This window comes from Diabrotica virgifera, chromosome 6, assembly GCF_917563875.1.
Source record: "Diabrotica virgifera virgifera chromosome 6, PGI_DIABVI_V3a".
NCBI classification, from domain to species: domain Eukaryota; kingdom Metazoa; phylum Arthropoda; class Insecta; order Coleoptera; family Chrysomelidae; genus Diabrotica; species Diabrotica virgifera.
The window spans coordinates 56,764,258-56,782,910 of NC_065448.1; the positions used below are offsets into that span (position 1 = coordinate 56,764,258).

An 18,653-nucleotide genomic window follows, 5' to 3' on the forward strand; every position below is an offset into this window, starting at 1 on the left:
TATACTCAATAGTGAAAGGAAAGATCGAGGGAAAGGTAGGACTATAAGAAAGAAAAGAGAAGAAGTGACTAAATCCTGAGTTAACAATACGCCCCTACTACTGAAATAACTAATTCTGCGGCTTTCCGCTTGTCTTACTATTAAGTTATTAATTTATAGGATCAAATGACCAGATTTCTGTAATTTTGACAGGATTTTACACTTTAATATACTTTCCAAACGCAAAGATTTAAACACAAAGCGTTTATATTCTATTAGTGGAAATTAATGTACAACTAACAGTTTAGACGATGCTGTTTTTAGTAATCCTTTATCAACTTTAATTATTTGTTTGAACCTGCCGATGGACGATTAAACATGGATACTGTAGTGGAATAATAAGCAATGTTGCCGATTTTAGCCCTTCCTTCAATGTGGTATATCTAATTACAAAGTAAACGCTCTGTATCCTTTTTCCATTGGAGTTGTAGTTCTTTCGGAAATCATGATAAACCCGAAAAAGAATGCCCCTCTCACTTCCTGACCTCAGATCGGCGTTATTTATTTTCCTTTAATTGTTGTTACATTTTTCAATTTATTTTTGATAATTATGAGTCCCCGACTAAATTATCCAGGCTATATTAACGAAGAGAGATTTTCGAATGGGACAAAAACTAATCTATAAAAAATCATCCCCTAAATATTCATCCCTTAGTTTGTAGCAGATGGATTTCTACTACAATATTTTATAAAAAATATCCATTAATTTTAATCCTATCCCAAGAAAAATATCAATTTTTCTAATTTATTTTGTCAGTTTAAATATCTTTAAAATTTCCTAAGCCGCTCCTGTTCGAAATATTTCAGAATATTTTCGCAACAAAGTAAAATCATAGGAAAGTTCCTATTTATTTGAGTAGCATTTACCAACTACGTAGATAGTTATTGTGAAATCATTCATTATTCGAGAATGAATCCTCTAAAAGGTTTGGTGTTTTTCCTTTAAGTTTTGAGCGATAAAAATCCCATGTTATTATTGGTCTGCATTTTGAAAGATCCTTGAGTTGTAGTTGACGATTGGTCAATAGTTTTGGCCGAACGATCGAGAAGAAATGCATCGTTTGGACGCGAGAGAGACGTGACGATGTAAAGTTAGTTCTAAAAGTACATCAGCTCTGTAAGCATCTTTTTGTTAGAACTCAAAAAGTCGCACTTTGCCGGCCAAAATGGTTTTCTTCTTATAGTAAAAGAACTAATGGATTTCTAACATGTCAAGGAATATAATGACAATAGTTTCACGGCATTTTAATGGATATATTATTGTGAAACAGTTCTATTGTTATGCAGTTTGATTTGCCGGTAAAAGAAGTGCGTGGTTTCCTGGTTCCTGTCCTTTATGTAGCTGTTGCTATTTTTATGATGTTTTGATTTGTTCATGTTCCAGTAAGAAATGCCCAGATGATATTATTTGGTATCGATTTTATCCAGTTTTGTAATGATTTGAATATCTTCCCCTCCCAGCCCCGTCTGAATGGAAAATTTTGAAGTTCCAAGTGTTGTGACATGGATTTTTGTTTTAACAAGGTATGATAATGTTTATTTTAAATAATTCACAAGTGGATATTATTGGTAAAGGTTTTACATAATTAAAAATGTTTGTTTTCAACATGGAAAATATATTATGTAAAGTAAATATTAGATGGCAGTGACATTTGACAGCCATGTCAAATTTTTGTTTTGGTACACTGCTAAAAATAAGGTTAAAAATTGTAAAATCATGTATTTTGTTATTATTATTCATTTCTGGTTTGAGAATGTGTCTATTCTCAATAAAAATAAAAAGGTATTAAGGTTTAAATAAACATTATAAAATGTACACATCTTTATTTCTGTAACCTCTTTATTTAAGAAAATTATTAACAGATATCTAATACAAGTGAATAAGTTTTAGAACAGAAGAAAATATAATGGCATAGAAGCCAAATGATGATAATTTGTAGCCCACTATAACCCCAATGAGGAATCTACGATGAATGTCCCCCAGTTGCTTTCCAGTAAGTACTCGATATGAGAATTTGAGGATTTTTCAAACGGCGTCCCAATTTGTTTAAATAGTAGGAAAGTCCTCAAGTCTGTGTAAGTATCCTTTGCTTATTTGGTTATGTAGTTTAGTCTTCTTTAAACCCTCCTACCCCTCCCAACGAATCTACGACCTGCCACCGCACAAAAAATGAGCTGCCGTTCGCATGAAGGTTTGCGTGTCTGTTCCTTCTGCTAGCCCCATTTCGACTCCCCAGTATCTCTATAGATAGTCTTTCCTTGATCCCATTAGAGCAGACAGGTAAAACGCTTCAACTGGCACCCAACGTGTGAGGCCGATTCATTTTTCTGCCTCCTTCAGTATCCAGTTATTGTCTTGTCCAGTTGAACGCTTCAACTGTCGCCCTAGAACGTGGGGCATGTCTTTTTTGCCTCCCTCAGACCCCATTTGCATGTTCCCACTACCATGTCCTTTTAGCCTCCTTTCGGTCTCATTTGTACTACAACTGTTAGGCAGTGCCCGTCCCCTTGGGCAGCCGATCTCAGTTTGTGGTGCAGGTGTTTCCGATAACATGGAAGCTTGACTTTTGTCATATTTTGTGTACGCCCACTGTTACAAGTCTAGCTTGTAGACATGTTCAACTAGTAGTTAGCCTATCTACTAGTCCCCAATGTCTTTAGCCACCCCCCACTTAGTGTTACATTTGTAACATACACCCTGAAGTTTGACCTGAGTAAATATCGCCCCAGTCTTCCCCAGTAGTTTAGCCCAGATTCCTCTTGTCTTGCCCCCAGAAACTGTTTCATGTCTTCTAGTGCCCCCGAAACTGTTTCAGTCTGTTAGTCCCCATGAAAGAGCCCATTTTTGTAGTTTTTGTTGCAGAATGTTAATAATTTTTTCCGAAGAGGTATAAGTACGTACACATAGTATTGTGGTGTTGATTTGGTCGTACTGTTGTTTGTATAAGTATGTACCATTTCATACATCATAGTGTATTTACATTGTAACCCCATATTATGTAAACCGTAGTATACTGGTATTGTATTTTATGTATCGTACAACAGAATAGTATGCTAAATATTGTAGCGTACTTACTATATTGTATTGATATTGTACCCATGATGAAAGCATTGGTTAAATTTTTTGGAAAAAATTTGATGAATTTTATAGACAAACGGATGAGTAAAAAATAAAGTAAAGTAAAAATTTTTTTAGAAAATTTTGGTATAAGTAACGTTGAGATTTTTTTTTGAAAATTTTGCTAAAAGTTACAATTAGAATGTTTTTAATATTGAATACACTTATAGAGTATAACAATATGTTGTATTTTTTTGCATGTATTCTTATAGATCAACAGTTTTTTTTACAGAATAAACGTTTTTTGTGATTATTGATTTGGTCGTTTGAGTAGATGTGTGATAATAGTTGGTATGGTCCGTGTATGAGCTAATTCGGTATGGTCTGTGTGTGTAAGTCCCGTGATTTTCCAGCGAAGCCTATCTATATTTGGGTATATTATTGCCACAGGTTAGTTGGAGAAGTCATCCTTGAAGAAGTAACCCCATGAAGAAGTGAAGAGGGAAACCGTGGCGAGGCCCCTCCACTTATTAATGAAGAAGTAGACCCCTTGTTTTTTCAAGCAGCCAGGAGAAAAGCTATCACTTTTTGATTTGAAGATAGCGTACTCTGTCGACACTGTTTTGAAAATAACCCTTGATATATGGATTTGTTCATGTTAGAAGTGAAGAAAAAGTAACCCCATGAAGAAGTGAAGAGGGAAACCGTGGCGAGGCCCCTCCACTTGTTCATGAAGAAGTGAAGAGGGAAACCGTGGCGAGGCCCCTCCACTTATTAATAAAATGATGTATGTTTTCTTGTATCTGGCATATCACAAGTGTAATACTCGTGATGAGGAAGTGTTGTTCAGTTGTCTGGGAATACTCCCATTAATAGTCGGAGCAAGAACAGTTTTATTTGTGTAAGCTCATATAAGAACCAAATTTCAATATTTATTTGTGTTTGTAAGCCCATGTATATGGAGTATGACTAAGAACCAAGTTTCAATATTATTTGTGTTTGTAAGCCCATGTATATGGAGTATGACTAAGAACCAAGTTTCAATATTATTTGTGTTTGTAAGCCCATGTATATGAAGAATGTCTAAATGTCTTATGAATCTGTTTGTTCCCTGCTTGTTTGTCTATCCCTGTTTAGTCTGGAAATTTTAGAGTCTGTTATCCCGTATTGTTCTGTTAGCCCCTGTCCATGATAGAGTTTGATTTTTTTGGCGAATAGTTCGTTGACCTCTCTTGTGTTTGTTTATTGAAAGTAGGCTAAGAGCAGAAGCTGTGACAAGGCTGGTGAGCTTAGGATCTGGCCGCGTTGAGTACAGGTGAAGTTTGCTTTCGGTGGATAAATGGAAGTGGTCGTTCGTCGGAACTGTCATTCTTTCCAATGTCCCTTAGGTCTTTCCCTTGTGTTTGCTTTCATCCCTGTTTTGAAAAAGTAGTCTAACCCCAGTTTGGAAGAGTGAAGTCTACTCATGTTTTGGAAAAATAAAGTCTACCCATTGTTTTGGAAAAGTAAGATCTACTCATGTTTTGGAAAAGTAAGATCATATCCCCGGTTTTGAAAAGTGAAGAATATCCCAGTTAGTGATTTGAAAATGAGAAAGTTGTCTGGTGAACTTTCATGAAAAGCTTTTATGTCCTAGATTGGACTTTGGATTGGAAACGTAATGATGTAGTATTTCCTATGTCATGTGTTACGTTATTTTTTTTTGATCTTATTAAATGGTTTGATATCCCGTTTGAATCCAGTATACTAGTTTTTTTTGGTCTTTTATGTTGTCACACGCATTCCCCCCTGTTTGGTCTTGTTTGAATGAGTTGTTGAGATAAGTTATTTGTGACATTTTATCTCAACGAGGTATTTAGAATGGATTGTCTAAATCCTCCTTTTGCAGAACCGTTGCCGAATGCCCCGTGAAAGTCGCTAGGTGTTTAGAGTTTAAGCAGATGCCTATCTGCTGAGCCAGAGCTCAGAAAGATTTTTTTAGTTTTTGAAAACCGCTCCCGGTTAGGCAACGAGGTGATGAGGCTGTGTCTGCCCTGCTATATGGTATATATTATATGGTATATATAGTATATATGTCACTTGTGTTACTGCAGTGGATGTCAGCGAGGTCCACACAGGGCACAAGATTATTTCTTTCCCAAGACACAGAAACTCTTATCACCTACAGTTCTTATTAGAGTCTTAACATTTAAGTCTACTCGACTTTAAAGAGTCTGGCGATTGATGGCACGCTAGCCCATTCCCTAATGATGTTTTGTTTTTGTTTAATCCCCATTAGCCATTATTTAAATATTTTGGTATTGTTGTCCTGTCACACCCAAGAAGTCAATGTTGGATTTTTGTAGTTATCGAAAACTGAATTGGTAATCCAGTTTCCTCTCTTCCGAGGAGGCTATTGTAGCAGATGGATTTCTACTACAATATTTTATAAAAAATATCCATTAATTTTAATCCTATCCCAAGAAAAATATTAATTTTTCTAATATATTTTGCGAGTTTATATATCTTTAAAATTTCCAAGCCGCTCCTGTTCGCATTGTAAAGGTTAGGAAATTTCCTATTTATTTGTGTAGCAATAACCAACTACGTAGATTGTTATTGAAAACATCCATTATTCGAGAATGAATCCTCTAAAAGGTTCAGTGTTTTTCCTTTAAGTTTTGAGCGCTAAAAATCCCATGTTATTATTGGTCTGCATTTTGAAAGATCCTTGAGTTGTAGTTGACGATTGGTCAATACTTTTGGCGGAACGATCGAGAAGAAATGCATCGTTTGGACGCGAGAGAGACGTGACGATGTAAAGCCAGTTCTAAAAGTACATCACTTCAGTAAACATCTTTTTGTTAGAACTCAACCAACAGACTCGTAGAAAGTCGCACTTTGCCGGCAAAATGGTTTTATTTTTATGGTAAAAGAAGTGAAAGACTGGCAGTTTGCCCAGTAAATGTCAACGAATATAATGACAATAGTTTCACGGCATTTTAATGGATATATTATTGTGAAACAGTTCTATTGTTATGCAGTTAGATTTGCCGGTGGTATAAAAAAGAAGTGCGTGGTTTCCTGGTTCCTGTCCTTTATGTAGCTGTTGCTATTTTTATGATATATGGATTTGTTCATGTTCCAGTAAGAAATGCCCGGATGATATTATTTGGTATCGATTTTATCCAGTTTAGTAATGATTTGAATATCTTCCCTCCCTCCAATCTCGAATGGAAAGTTTTGAAGTTCCAAGTGTTGTGACATGGATTTTTGTTTTAAGGTATGATAATGTTTATTTTAAATAAATTCACAAGTGGATATTAATGGTAAAGGTTTTACATAATTAAATGTTTGTTTTCAACATGGAAAATATTTTATTGTAAAGTAAATGTAAAATGGCAGTGACTTTTGACAGCCATGTCAAATTTTAGTTTTGGTACACTGCTAAAAATAAATAAGGTTAAAAATTGTAAAACCATATATTTGTTTTTATTATTCATTTCTTTTTTGAGAATATGTTTATTCTCGGAGTAAGTTTTAAATAAACATTATAAAATGTACACATCTTTATTTCTGTAACCTCTTTTTTAAAAAAATTATTAACAGATATCTAATACAAGTGAATAAGTTTTAGAACAGAAGAAAATATAATGGCATAGAAGCCAATAATGATAAATAAGTAGCCCACTATAACCCCAACGAGGAATCTACGATGAATGTCCCCCAGTTGCTTTCCAGTAAGTACTCGATATGAGAATTTGAGGATTTTTCGAACGGCGTCCCAATTTGTTTAAATAGTAGGAAAGTCCTCAAGTCTGTGTAAGTATCCTTTGCTTATTTGGTTATGTAGTTAGTCTTCTTTAAACCCTCCTACCCCTCCCAACGAATCTACGACCCGCCACCGCACAAAAAAAATGAGCTGCCGTTCGCATGAAGGTTTGCGTGTCTGTTCCTTCTACTAGCCCCATTTCTACCCCACAGTATCTCTATAGATAGTCTTTCCTTGTCCCCATAGAGCAGACATGTAAAACGCTTCAAGTTACAACCCCTAACTTAATTTTTTTAATAGCACCCTGTAACTAAGGGATGGATATTTAGGGGATGATTTTTTTATAAGCCGTATTAAAGTGTACCTATTACAAATGGAATAGATCAGTTTTTGTCCCATTCGAAAATCCGTATTCGTTTAAGAAATATAGCCTGGATAAATTAGTCTGGAACACCCTGTATATTAAAACTAATCAGTATGGCAAAATACGAATGAGTATTTTGTATTTGATATTTAAATTTTCATGGTTGCATTTATCCGTCCGATTTTTAAAATTCGTATATGTATTTGTTACGCCCCGCATCATCCATTGGAAATATTTCGATAGCAACCAATCATCAATTACGTCCTTTGTCATTTACAGTAGTTACGAGAACAAATCCTTTTTTATTTTTATTTTCAACTATACCCGTTGATATTTTGCTTTATAGTTACACTGGAAAAATTAATAGCCGGCAGTTTCGAATGGCGATATTTATTAGAGAGAAAAATTAATTAAAAAATAATAAAAATTATACTACCGGCTCACATTAATCCAGATAAACTTTTCGTTTCGAATTTAATAAAAATAACTTGATTGTTTTTAAAAATATTTGCTCAATAATACACAAATAAATAAAACTCTTAGAAGTAATTGATATTATTTAAATCAATTGATTGATTGATATAAGTGCTTAGAAATCTGTTAAATATACAGGGTGAGTCACCTCTAACGGGACGGAAGATTACAGCGAAATGGTAAAAGATTTGAAAAAAATGAAAAAAATTTTAAATTAGTAGTTTGTAGGTTTATAAAATCTACATTTTAAAATTATTTTGAAATATACAGGGTGTCCCAATAAATGGCGGCGTATCAAAGTTATATTTTTTCTTATGGAACACCCTGTATTTTATTGCATTTTTAATTGTCCGCAAAAAATAAGGTATAGTTTCATAAGACTTCCCTATACCTATGTACAGAGTGTTCTGAGTTATGGTGACTTTTCTTAAAATGTAAAGTTTTAAAAGAAGGCTTATTCTCAAGGTATTTAAGAAATTATGAAAAAAATACTTTTACATCTAAATAGTTGGATATTGGTTGAATGTATTCGATGATTAATTATTACACAATTATTTACAAGGTGTTCAAATTTATAGTTTCATTATTGGATTATTCAACGTGTCATATGATGCTTATTTTAAATGAAACACCATGTATATTAATACACCATTATACTAAACGGAGTCACCTCTTTCGAATGGCATATGGATGTCCTATACCTGGGCCTAATAGTTTTTGCGTAATTTACAATTATTTAAAATCTTAATTTGTAAATCGAGTTTAAAACAAAAGATGTACCTCATTGTATGACATCGTCATTTTATGACAGTACCGTCTGGTAATTATCAAAAATATAAACATCAGTGTATGACATTCAAATTTAATTGTTCCTAAAAATCAATATAATCACGTTATCTACGAAAGAGTAGACATGGTACTTTGCATTGGGGAGTGTTTGCAAAATTGTATCTTACCTTCTTAACTTTACGCTTAAAAGTATCCTGATAGAAGACAGAAGACATCCAAAAAGGATGTTTTTGAGAGATTTCAATAGATTCCGTGCTACTGCTAATGTTGCATACGGAAAGTTAAATAAAAATAAACCAGGTATTTGTGATGACGTCAAGAAGCTTGATGTCCTGCTTTCTGTTACGGAAAACCCAAATACTAGCAAAGAAAAAATTTCGGGTAAATTGTAAATAAGTCAAACGACTGTTAGAATCCTTAAGAGAAACCACTATTATCCGTATAAAACTCAACTACACCAGTATTAGACCAAACAGGATTATGATAAATATTTAACTTATCGTTTATGAACTTTAGACTTTATAGAAGATCCTGATTTTTTTTGAACGTATTGTATACAGACCAACATACCTACTTTTCATAATAATGGTCTAGTAAATAGACATAATTTTCATTTCATTATGATACAGTAAACAAACATTTATTTCGTACTGTTTAAAAATCGAGAGTGACTATAAATATTATTTTTAAAATCAATTTACCGTTTAAGAAAATTGTAAATTACCCAAAAACTATGACTCCTAGTTATAGAACATCCCTGTACCATTCGAAAGAGGAACCTGTGTTTAGTATAATAATTTATTAATATACATTAATATACTATTTAAAATAAGTATCATATGACACATTAAATAATCCAATAATGAAACTGTAAATTTTGAACACCCTGTAAATAAATGTGTAATAATCAATCATGGAATACATTAATTATAAAATAATTACCAGACCGTACTGTCATAACGTGACAATGTCATACAATGCCATTAATTAACTACATCTTTTGTTTTAAAATCGATTTACAGATTAAGAATTTAAATAATTGTAAATTACGCAAAAACTATGAGACCTAGGTATAGGACATCCATATACCATTCGAAAGAGGTAAAATTTTTTAGTATAACTGTTTATTAATATACATAGTATTCTATTTAAAATAAGCATCATATGACACATTGAATAATCCAATAATGAAACTGTAAATGTTGAACACCCTGTAAATAATTGTGTAATAATTAATCATGGAATACATTCAACCAATATCCAACTATTTAGATGTAAAAGTATTTTTTTCATAATTTCTTAAATAATTTGAAAATAAGCCTTCTTTTAAAACTTTACATTTTAAGAAAAGTCACCATAACTCAGAACACTGTGTACATAGGTATAGGTCTTATGAAACTATACCTTCTTTTTTGCGGACAATTAAAAAATGCAATAAAATATAGGGTGTTCCATAACAAAAAATATAACTTTGACACGCCGCCATTTATTGGGACACCCTGTATATTTCAAAATAATTTTAAAATGTAGATTCTATAAACTTACAAACTACTAATTTAAAATTTTTTTCAAATATTTTACCATTTCGCTGTAATCTTCCGTCCCGTTAGTGGTGACTCACCCTGTATAGTCTAAGATCCGAATAGGAGGACAAAATGTACCCATCTACTTGCCGGATAAAACATTCTTTCTATTAAATTTCATACATAGACAAACACGATCAGCATGGGTTGCCTATCAAAATCGTGTCATAGCTATCCTTAAGGGGGGCCGTAGGGGTTGAAATTAGTGTTGCCAGGTCCGATTTGTTTTTAATCGGTACATAAGCAAAAACAAATCGGGATTTAGGGTTGTAGATCGGGACAAATAAACAACAATAGCCCAGTAGTAAATAAAAGTCTCTAGCGTTAGAATTAAGCGAGTTACGCTGAAAATAAAGTTGGCTCCTTTTTTTGGTAAAAAAAATCGTGAAAATCTCCACCCTATTTAGCATTGTAAATAAAATTAATCGTTACCGCTTTACCATTTACTTTATATTTTGTGTATTGTTTATATGATCTGTAAGGTTTACCGGTTGGAAGTGCTTAGTTTTGAAAAAAATTGGTTTTATAGTAAAAACAAATTTCCTAAAATATTGGAAAATGCCCTTTTTTCAAAATAACTTAAAAAGTATTAGGGATACTAAAACTTTCAAGGAGTAAAAAGTAGGTAGGTTTTGCTTTTATAAATATGATATATTCATTTCGTTTTTCTCTTAGAAAAAAATTGGTTCAAATATGGGTGTTCATATTTTGCATACACTCGTGATTAGGGACTCGTTCAGGCCCTTTCATTCATGTAAAAAATACATAAGTAAAGTAAATTGTTTGTAAAGCGGTAACGAATAATTGCATTTGAGGTTCTAAGTAGGGGGAGATTTTCACGATTTTTTTACCAAAAAAAAGGAGTCAACTTGATTTTGAGCATAACTCACTTAGTTTTGAATCTAGAAACTTTTTAAAACATAAAAATTAAGCTTTATTAAAAAAGTTTTAATTGGTTTTTCCCGAAAAGTGATTCATTGCTTGATTATTTCACGTTGAAATATTTGATTTGAAATTTGACGAATAAAAACGTATTTTTCATGAGCTAGAACTTTGCTTTTGTTGGATCTATAGACTTTACGAGTTCACAATTTTTTTCATTTTTTTATATTATGCTACATTTTTGCTAAGAATTTTTTTTTGATCAAATACTTTTTGAGTTATTTGTGAAACTCGACTGAAAACGTGTTTTTTTTCGAAAAATTTTTTTATTCCTAAAGTAAAACGTTTTTATTCGTAAATAACTCGAAAAGTATTAAGCAAGTTAAAATTCTATAGAACAAAAATTACTTAGAATTAGTCAATTTATCCATCTCCGGACTTATTTTAAACGCGCGGTTTTTAACCCCCCAACTAGGAGTGAGACTGTCACCCGAGTAAAAGCAACCAACGGCAAAAGCCGTCTGAAATTTTCATGCAATATGGAGTTACTCCTGAAAATTACACGGTATCGCCGTATTTCCCGTTCAGTTACTGGACTACAAGATGTTTCTATACACTGTATTTAATCCTACATAATAATAATAATCAGACGAAATTACAAAAAGAAAGTAGATTAAGTAAATTATTTATTTTTTATTAAAATTATATTTTTCATTCGATTTTGCCGCTTTTAAGAGTGCCTTGTTTTTATAACATAGTTATAAAATTCACTGCAAGTCCTCCTGAAATTGGTTTTCGTGGGTGAAAATCGGGACATTTAGTGTCCCGATCAGGTACAAATCGGTACGCGTCCCAGACCCCTGAAAATCGGGACGTCCCGCGCAAATCGGGACACCTGGTAACGCTAGTTGAAATCAACATTTCAAGCACATTTTTGTGAATTTTTTTTGAAAGTATGATAAAATTATTTTATTTTTAAATTAAATGTGCGTATTCAGTATAATTCAAAGAATATTCAAAAAAAATTCAAGAAAAAATATCGAAAAATAAGCCAACAATGGCAAATTTGGTGAACATCCGAACTTATCATTGGATCATGTTAAACAAAAAATTCAAAAAGATTTTATTAGCTTATATGTTCATCGAGATAACTCTGTCAAGTTTTTTTAGTTATAATGATTTTTGACTCTTTGTTATCACTCAGAATTCAAAACAACGAAATTTTTTGCACAAAAAAGTGCGAAAATCAACATATTTATTATTGTTAAATAAAAAATAAGCATAAAACAGAAAATATATCGACACTGTTACCTCAAGGAATGTCTAAAGAAAATATATACATAATTCCAGGTCGGTCGGTTAACTAGTTTTTGAGTTACAATGTCTACAGCCTTTAAAAAAAGCAGTTTTGAAGAAAAAGCGTTGTAAGTATTGTCAACTTTTATTTTCAATTTCTGTTTTATTTTCAGTTTTTCTGTCAAATCGTAAAATGATGCACACCGGAATATCTTTTTGAATCGCGGAGTAATTTACAAAAGAAAATGAGAACAGCTGTTGACCGTTGTTCATTACGTTCAAGCGTGCTGACGCGAACCTGCTGCAAATCGAGTCGAAGATAAGGATATTTAACACTATCTCCCTACCTGCGCCAGCACGCTTGAGCGTAGTGAGAAACGGTCAAAAGCTGTTCTCATTTTCTTTTGTAAATTACCCCGCGATTCAAAAACATATTCTGGTGTGCATCACTTTTTGATTTCACAGACAAAAAAAATTGAAAATAAAAGTTGACAATACTTTAAAAGCGTTTTTCTCAAAACTGCTTTTTTCAAAGACTGTAGATATTGTAACTCAAAAAATACTTGACCAACTTACCTGGAATTTTGTACATAATATTTTCTTTAGACATTCCTTGATTAAACACTGTAGAGATTTTTTTTGCTTATATTTTGTTTAACAATAATAAATATGTTGATTTTCACCCTTTTTTCTGTAAAAAGTTTCGTTGTTTTGACTTCTGAGTGATACTAAAAAGTCAAAGATCATTAAAACTAAAACGAACTTGACAGCGTTACCTTGAGAAACTCATTAGCTAATAAAATCCTTTTGAATTTTTTGTCTACCATGATCCAATGATAAATTCTGATGTCCACCGCAAAATTCATTGTTTTTTGAGGTGTTTTTAAAAATTTGCCTTCTTCTTCAGGTGCCATCTCCGCTACGGAGGTTGGCAATCATCATAGCTATTTTAATTTTTGAGGCAGTAGCTCTAAATAGTTGTTTCGAGCTGCATCCAAACCACTCTCTCAGGTTCTTCAACCATGAAATTCGTCTTCTTCCGATGCTTCTTCTGCCATCTATCTTTCCCTGCATTATGAGTCGTAGGATGCCATACTTCTCACCCCGCATCACATGTCCGAGATACTGTAGCTTCTTTTCTTTAATTGTAAGTTCAACTTCCTTTTCTTTACCTATTCTTCTCAGTACTTCATTGTTTGTAACTCTATCTACCCAGGAAACCCTCATAATTTTTCTATAGGTCCACATTTCAAAGGCGTTAAGTCGTCTCATTGTCTCTACATTTAACGTCCATGATTCCACTCCATAGTATAGAACACTGTAGACGTAACATTTTGTTAGGCGTACTTTAAGAGCTAATGTTAAATCTTTGCTACATAGGACCTTTTTCATTTTTATAAAATTAGAACGTGCTTTTTCGATTCTGACTTTTATTTCTGCAGTGTAGTCGTTATTTTCTGTTATAAGTGTTCCTAGGTAAGTGTACTTTTTTACTCTTTCGATCTGCTGGCCCTCTACTATCAAGATTTCGTTAGTATTATGGTTGTTTTTACTAATTTTCATAAACTTCGTCTTTTTGATATTGAGAGAGAGTCCGTACTCCCTACTACACCTTACTATTTTACTCATGAGTCTTTGCAGGTGTTGTAAACTATCGGCTATTATTACAGTATCATCTGCATATCTGATGTTGTTAACTAAGACTCCATTTACTCTTATGCCGACTGTTTCATCTTCCAGAGTTTCTCGCATTACCTCTTCAGAATAAGCGTTAAATAATAGAGGTGATAGTATGCAGCCTTGCCTGACTCCTCTCTTTATTTCCATTTCTTCACATGTTTCTTTTTCAATTCTTACTATTGCTCGCTGATTGTAATAGAATTTGCCACCGTTGGCTTATTTTTTAATATTTCTTCTTGAATTTTTTTTTAATATTCTTTGGATTATACTTAATATGCTTATTTAATTTAAAAAGAAAATTATTCTCTTATACTTTCAAAAAAAAAATCAAAAAGAATGTTGAGTTCAACCCCTACGGCCCCCCTTAAGGATAGCTATGACACGATTTTGATAGGCAACCCATGCTGGTCGTGTTTGTCTATGTATGAAATTTAATAAAAAAAAATGTTTCATCCGACAAGCCGACTTTTATATTTCACAAAAAGTTGAGTCAAAGAGTCCATATACTGCACAAGAAATTATAAGACGATTCGTCAATTAGTTTAAATTTTATTCAATTTGTTTATCCCAAAGAGCTTTTTTTTTGTAATGTTATTGTTCAGAAAATAATAATTATATAGAAATTATGTGTAAGCCACATGAGAGAACAATAGTCTTGTTTTGAAATTATTGAAGAAAATCATTAAACAGTGATTTTTGTCACTACGAAAACATTTTACTAAAGTAGAGTCATTTTTGGCTTGAAAACAATTTGAATAGCTTTGTTAATATTGACTGTAGAGTAAATTTACCCTGGAATTTCAAAAGCTGGTATTTTTACACAAATTAAAAAAAACTTTTCCACTATGTTAATTACGGTCAAAGTTAGCCACTTTTATTATTTAATTCACAGTTACTTCAATGTACATAAAATTCTCCTGTAACAGTGTTAGTTACCATACTACTCCGAAACGGCTTGGCCGATTTTTATGAAATTTTACAAGTGTATCCTATGGGACTGAGAATAGGTTTTAATCTATTTTTCATATCCATTAGGTATAAGGGGGGTTGCCCCCCTGACATTTTTTTTTGGACAAAATTGTCTATCTTAATTTTATATGATGTAGGATTAAAAAATACATACAACCCTTTATTTACACTTTTCCATCACCAACCCCTATTTGTTAATACCCATCTATATATTTACATCTATAAAATTCTCCTGTCACAGTGTTAGTTGTCATACTCCTCCGAGACCGCTTGACCGATTTTTATGAAATTATATATGTATATTCGGTAGGTCTTAGAATCGGTCGTAATCTATTTTTCATATCCCTGAGTGATAAGGGGAACTCCCCCTAACATTTTGAAATGTTAGGTGGGGATTTACGTACATAACGTACTCTACAAGACTACGAGTACATACAACTTAAAAAAATTATAATCAAAATCCATCAACAAGCTCTGGAGATATTAATCGCAGCATATGTTTGAAGAATCAGTTTCATTTTTTGAGTACACGGCTTTTAATAATTCATTTCCACCGACCACAAATCGATTTCGTTAGAACGTTATTTTTAAAGCTTTATTAACAACTCTGTTGAAGTTTAAAGTTTACTCAAACTTTTACACATAAACTATATACTTTCAACTTCGAAATGGAGCTAGTTGGGTTGCTTAATTGTTATAAACAAAGTAGCTGTCAATTAAATAAAAAAAGTTGCTAACTTTAACTGTAATTAACCTAGGCAAAAAGTGTTTTTTTGGCAGTTCGTATAAAAATACCAGCTTTTCAAATCCCAAAGTAGTTTTAATCTACCGTCAATATTAACAAAGTTATTCAAATTGTTTATGAACTAAAAATGACCCTACTTTAGAAAAATGTTTTCGGAATGATAAAAATGACTTTTTAAGGATTTTTTTTAAATACTTTGAAATAATGACTTTTATTCTTTCATGTGGTTTTCACAGGATTGCTATTACATTATTATTTTCTGAACAATATTATTTCGAAAAAAAAGCTCATTGGGATAAACAAATCGAATAAAATTTAAACTAATTGACGAATCGTCTTAAAATTATTTGTGCATTATATGGACTGTTTGTCTCAACTTTTGGTGCAATATGAAAGTGTTAAGGTCATTTTCACAAAAGTTATAGCAATTTTTTTATTTTCAAAATTTTAGTCTTATTTTGCAATTTCTGAAGCAACAAATGATTGAACCGAAATTCAAAAACTGCCATTTTAAACGTTGGCTCATCTACTACGAGAATAACAGTATAAATAAGATATTTAATTACCCTATTTTTACCCGTAGCGATTTAAACGAAAAAACTGCCATTTTTGACACTTATTTGTTAATAACTAAATTTCTCGTCCGAACTGTGACGGGCATTTTTGTATGTATAATGTATTAGGTATATAGTACCCAAAAAACCCAATGGCAACCTGGCTGCTCAAGTGTCCCGAACATGGTATATTTTTGCCTTATTTCCCTGGAGTATGGAGGGTTGTTGCCTGTATAAAAGATCGCCACTCCATCTCTTGCGCGGTCGACTCATACTTCTACTATCTCGTGATTGTCCCTTGCTATTTTAACGACACTTTTGTCCTCCATTCTACTGATGAAACTATTCCTTTTTTTTCTATTGAGTGTTCACTCATTTAAACTCTTTACATTATAAATCGGGAGATATTAACAGAACTTCAACCACGACTTTCTAAGTCCTGCACTTTGCAATACTGGAAGGTTAGAAAAGGTACTTACAATTTATGGAAAAATCCACGGGTTTCCTGTGACATTTTCCTGTGAAAATTAGATTTTCCATGAGGAAAAAAATGGAGAGTTGCGATGACTTTCTGAGTCCTGCCATATCGATAGAATGACAGGATACTATCAATTTTATGAAGAAAATTTTTTGGGCAGAAGGGTTGCAAAAGCACTAAGGGAGTATATGGATATACGAACGTGTAATGAAAATAATGAAATTTTCATAATTTTGAGTCCTGACAACTTAATAAATTAAACATAATTGTTTGAAAATTATCGAAAAAAATGTTGGCATGACGTCTCCTAATGTTTAACTGCACTTGTCTCTTGGAAAATTATGTGGAAAATTTTCACACTGGTTCCGTGATTTTCTGAGTTATAAAATAAATTTTATTATAAAATAAATAATTGAATCGTTTATTTCAGAAAGGGGCCAAGTCACAAAAACCTGCTTTTGACACAAACAAAAAAAACGTGTTTACATTCAACAAAAATTTTATTTATATAAAATAAAAATTCTCACTAATAACCTGTAGTGTTTGTCAAAAAGTATTGTATTTTTCAAAAATTTATCTTGTTAATTTGTTTAAGAAAAAAATAAATAATTTTTTGCACTTGGCCCCTTTCTGAAATTAAGTTGGTGTTTACATTCAAGAAAAATTTTATTTATATAAAATAAAAATAAAATCAATGGAAAAATCCCAATAGTTGGCTGTATACCATAGTTTAAAAACCTATACAGAAGTAAAAACTTCAAATTGTATTTTGGTATAAAATAGTTTATTTAAAACTTCTAAAAGTCATCCACATGGATTGCAAAACGTTTTCGTTCTGAACAGAACATCTTCAGTGCATTCCGCAAAGTAGTTGTAACTAGCACACCAATGAAGGTGGTAACTTCAAAATATATGGCTTACATTATACCTTATGGTAAAATATTATGACTACAAGTCGATGTTACTAGATTAAAATATGTATGTGCCTAAAGAGCAACATGCTTCCCTGCTCGAAAAAACTAGGTACTTGCCATTTGAATTAGCACAGACCAACAGTTTTTTCGAGCAGGGAAGCATGTTGCTCTTTAGGCTACGGCTCCACGGGCGGGAAATTGACGCTAGCAGTAGCAGTAAAATGAACTTAAGGTTCCGCGGAACGGAATGGGAATAGCCGAACTGAACCGACTACGCACAAGTCCTGTAATCGGTACAGTTCGGCTATCCCTATTCCGTTCCGCGGAACCTTAAATTCATTTTACTGCTACTGCTAGCGTCAATTTCCCGCCAGTGGAGCCGTAGCCTTAGGCACATACATATTTTAATCTAGTAACATCGACTTGTAGTCATAATATTTTATCATAAGGTATAATGTAAGCCATATATTTTGAAGTTACCACCTTCATTGGTGTGCTAGTTACAACTACTTTGCGAAATGCACTGAAGATGTTCTGTTCAGAACGAAAACGTTTTGCAATCCATGTGGATGACTTTTAGAAGTTTTAAATAAACTATTTTATACCAAAATACAATTTGAAGTTTTTACTTCTGTATAGGAAAATAAAAATTCTCACTAATAACCTGTAGTGTTTGTCAAAAAGTATTGTATTTTTCAAAAATTTATCTTGTTAATTTGTTTAAGAAAAAAATAAATAATTTTTTGCACTTGGCCCCTTTCTGAAATAAAGTTGGTGGTTACACAATTTTTAAGCAAGGAGTCATGCGTTGCATGGCCCCTTTCTGCACTAAACGCTAATTTCTCTGCGCTGCCAAAGCAACACTATGGCAGCAATTGATTCCTTTCTGCAACAAAAGCTGTATTTACGTTTAAATTAAAAAATTTCACCAAAAACTCATTTTGTCAAAATTAGTCACCTGACCCCTTTCTGAAATAAACGATTCAATTTAAGTAGACATTATTCAAAATGGCAGGATGTTTAGTTACACCTTTTTTACTAAACATAGTTAAAAAATGTGTAAGGAAATTCGTGAAA

The 18,653-nt window shown here is 32.5% G+C and overlaps 1 long non-coding RNA gene across 1 annotated transcript; it reads right to left on the bottom strand.

Moving 5' to 3' along the window:
- Positions 1-1,401: 1,401 nt before the first annotated feature.
- On the bottom strand, positions 1,402-7,114 carry LOC126887003 (uncharacterized). The gene is made up of 2 exons (XR_007698864.1): positions 6,975-7,114; positions 1,402-2,192 (listed from the first exon to the last, which is right to left on the bottom strand). It is a non-coding gene; the product is annotated as an uncharacterized LOC126887003 (long non-coding RNA).
- Between the last annotated feature and the right edge of the window lie 11,539 nt (positions 7,115-18,653).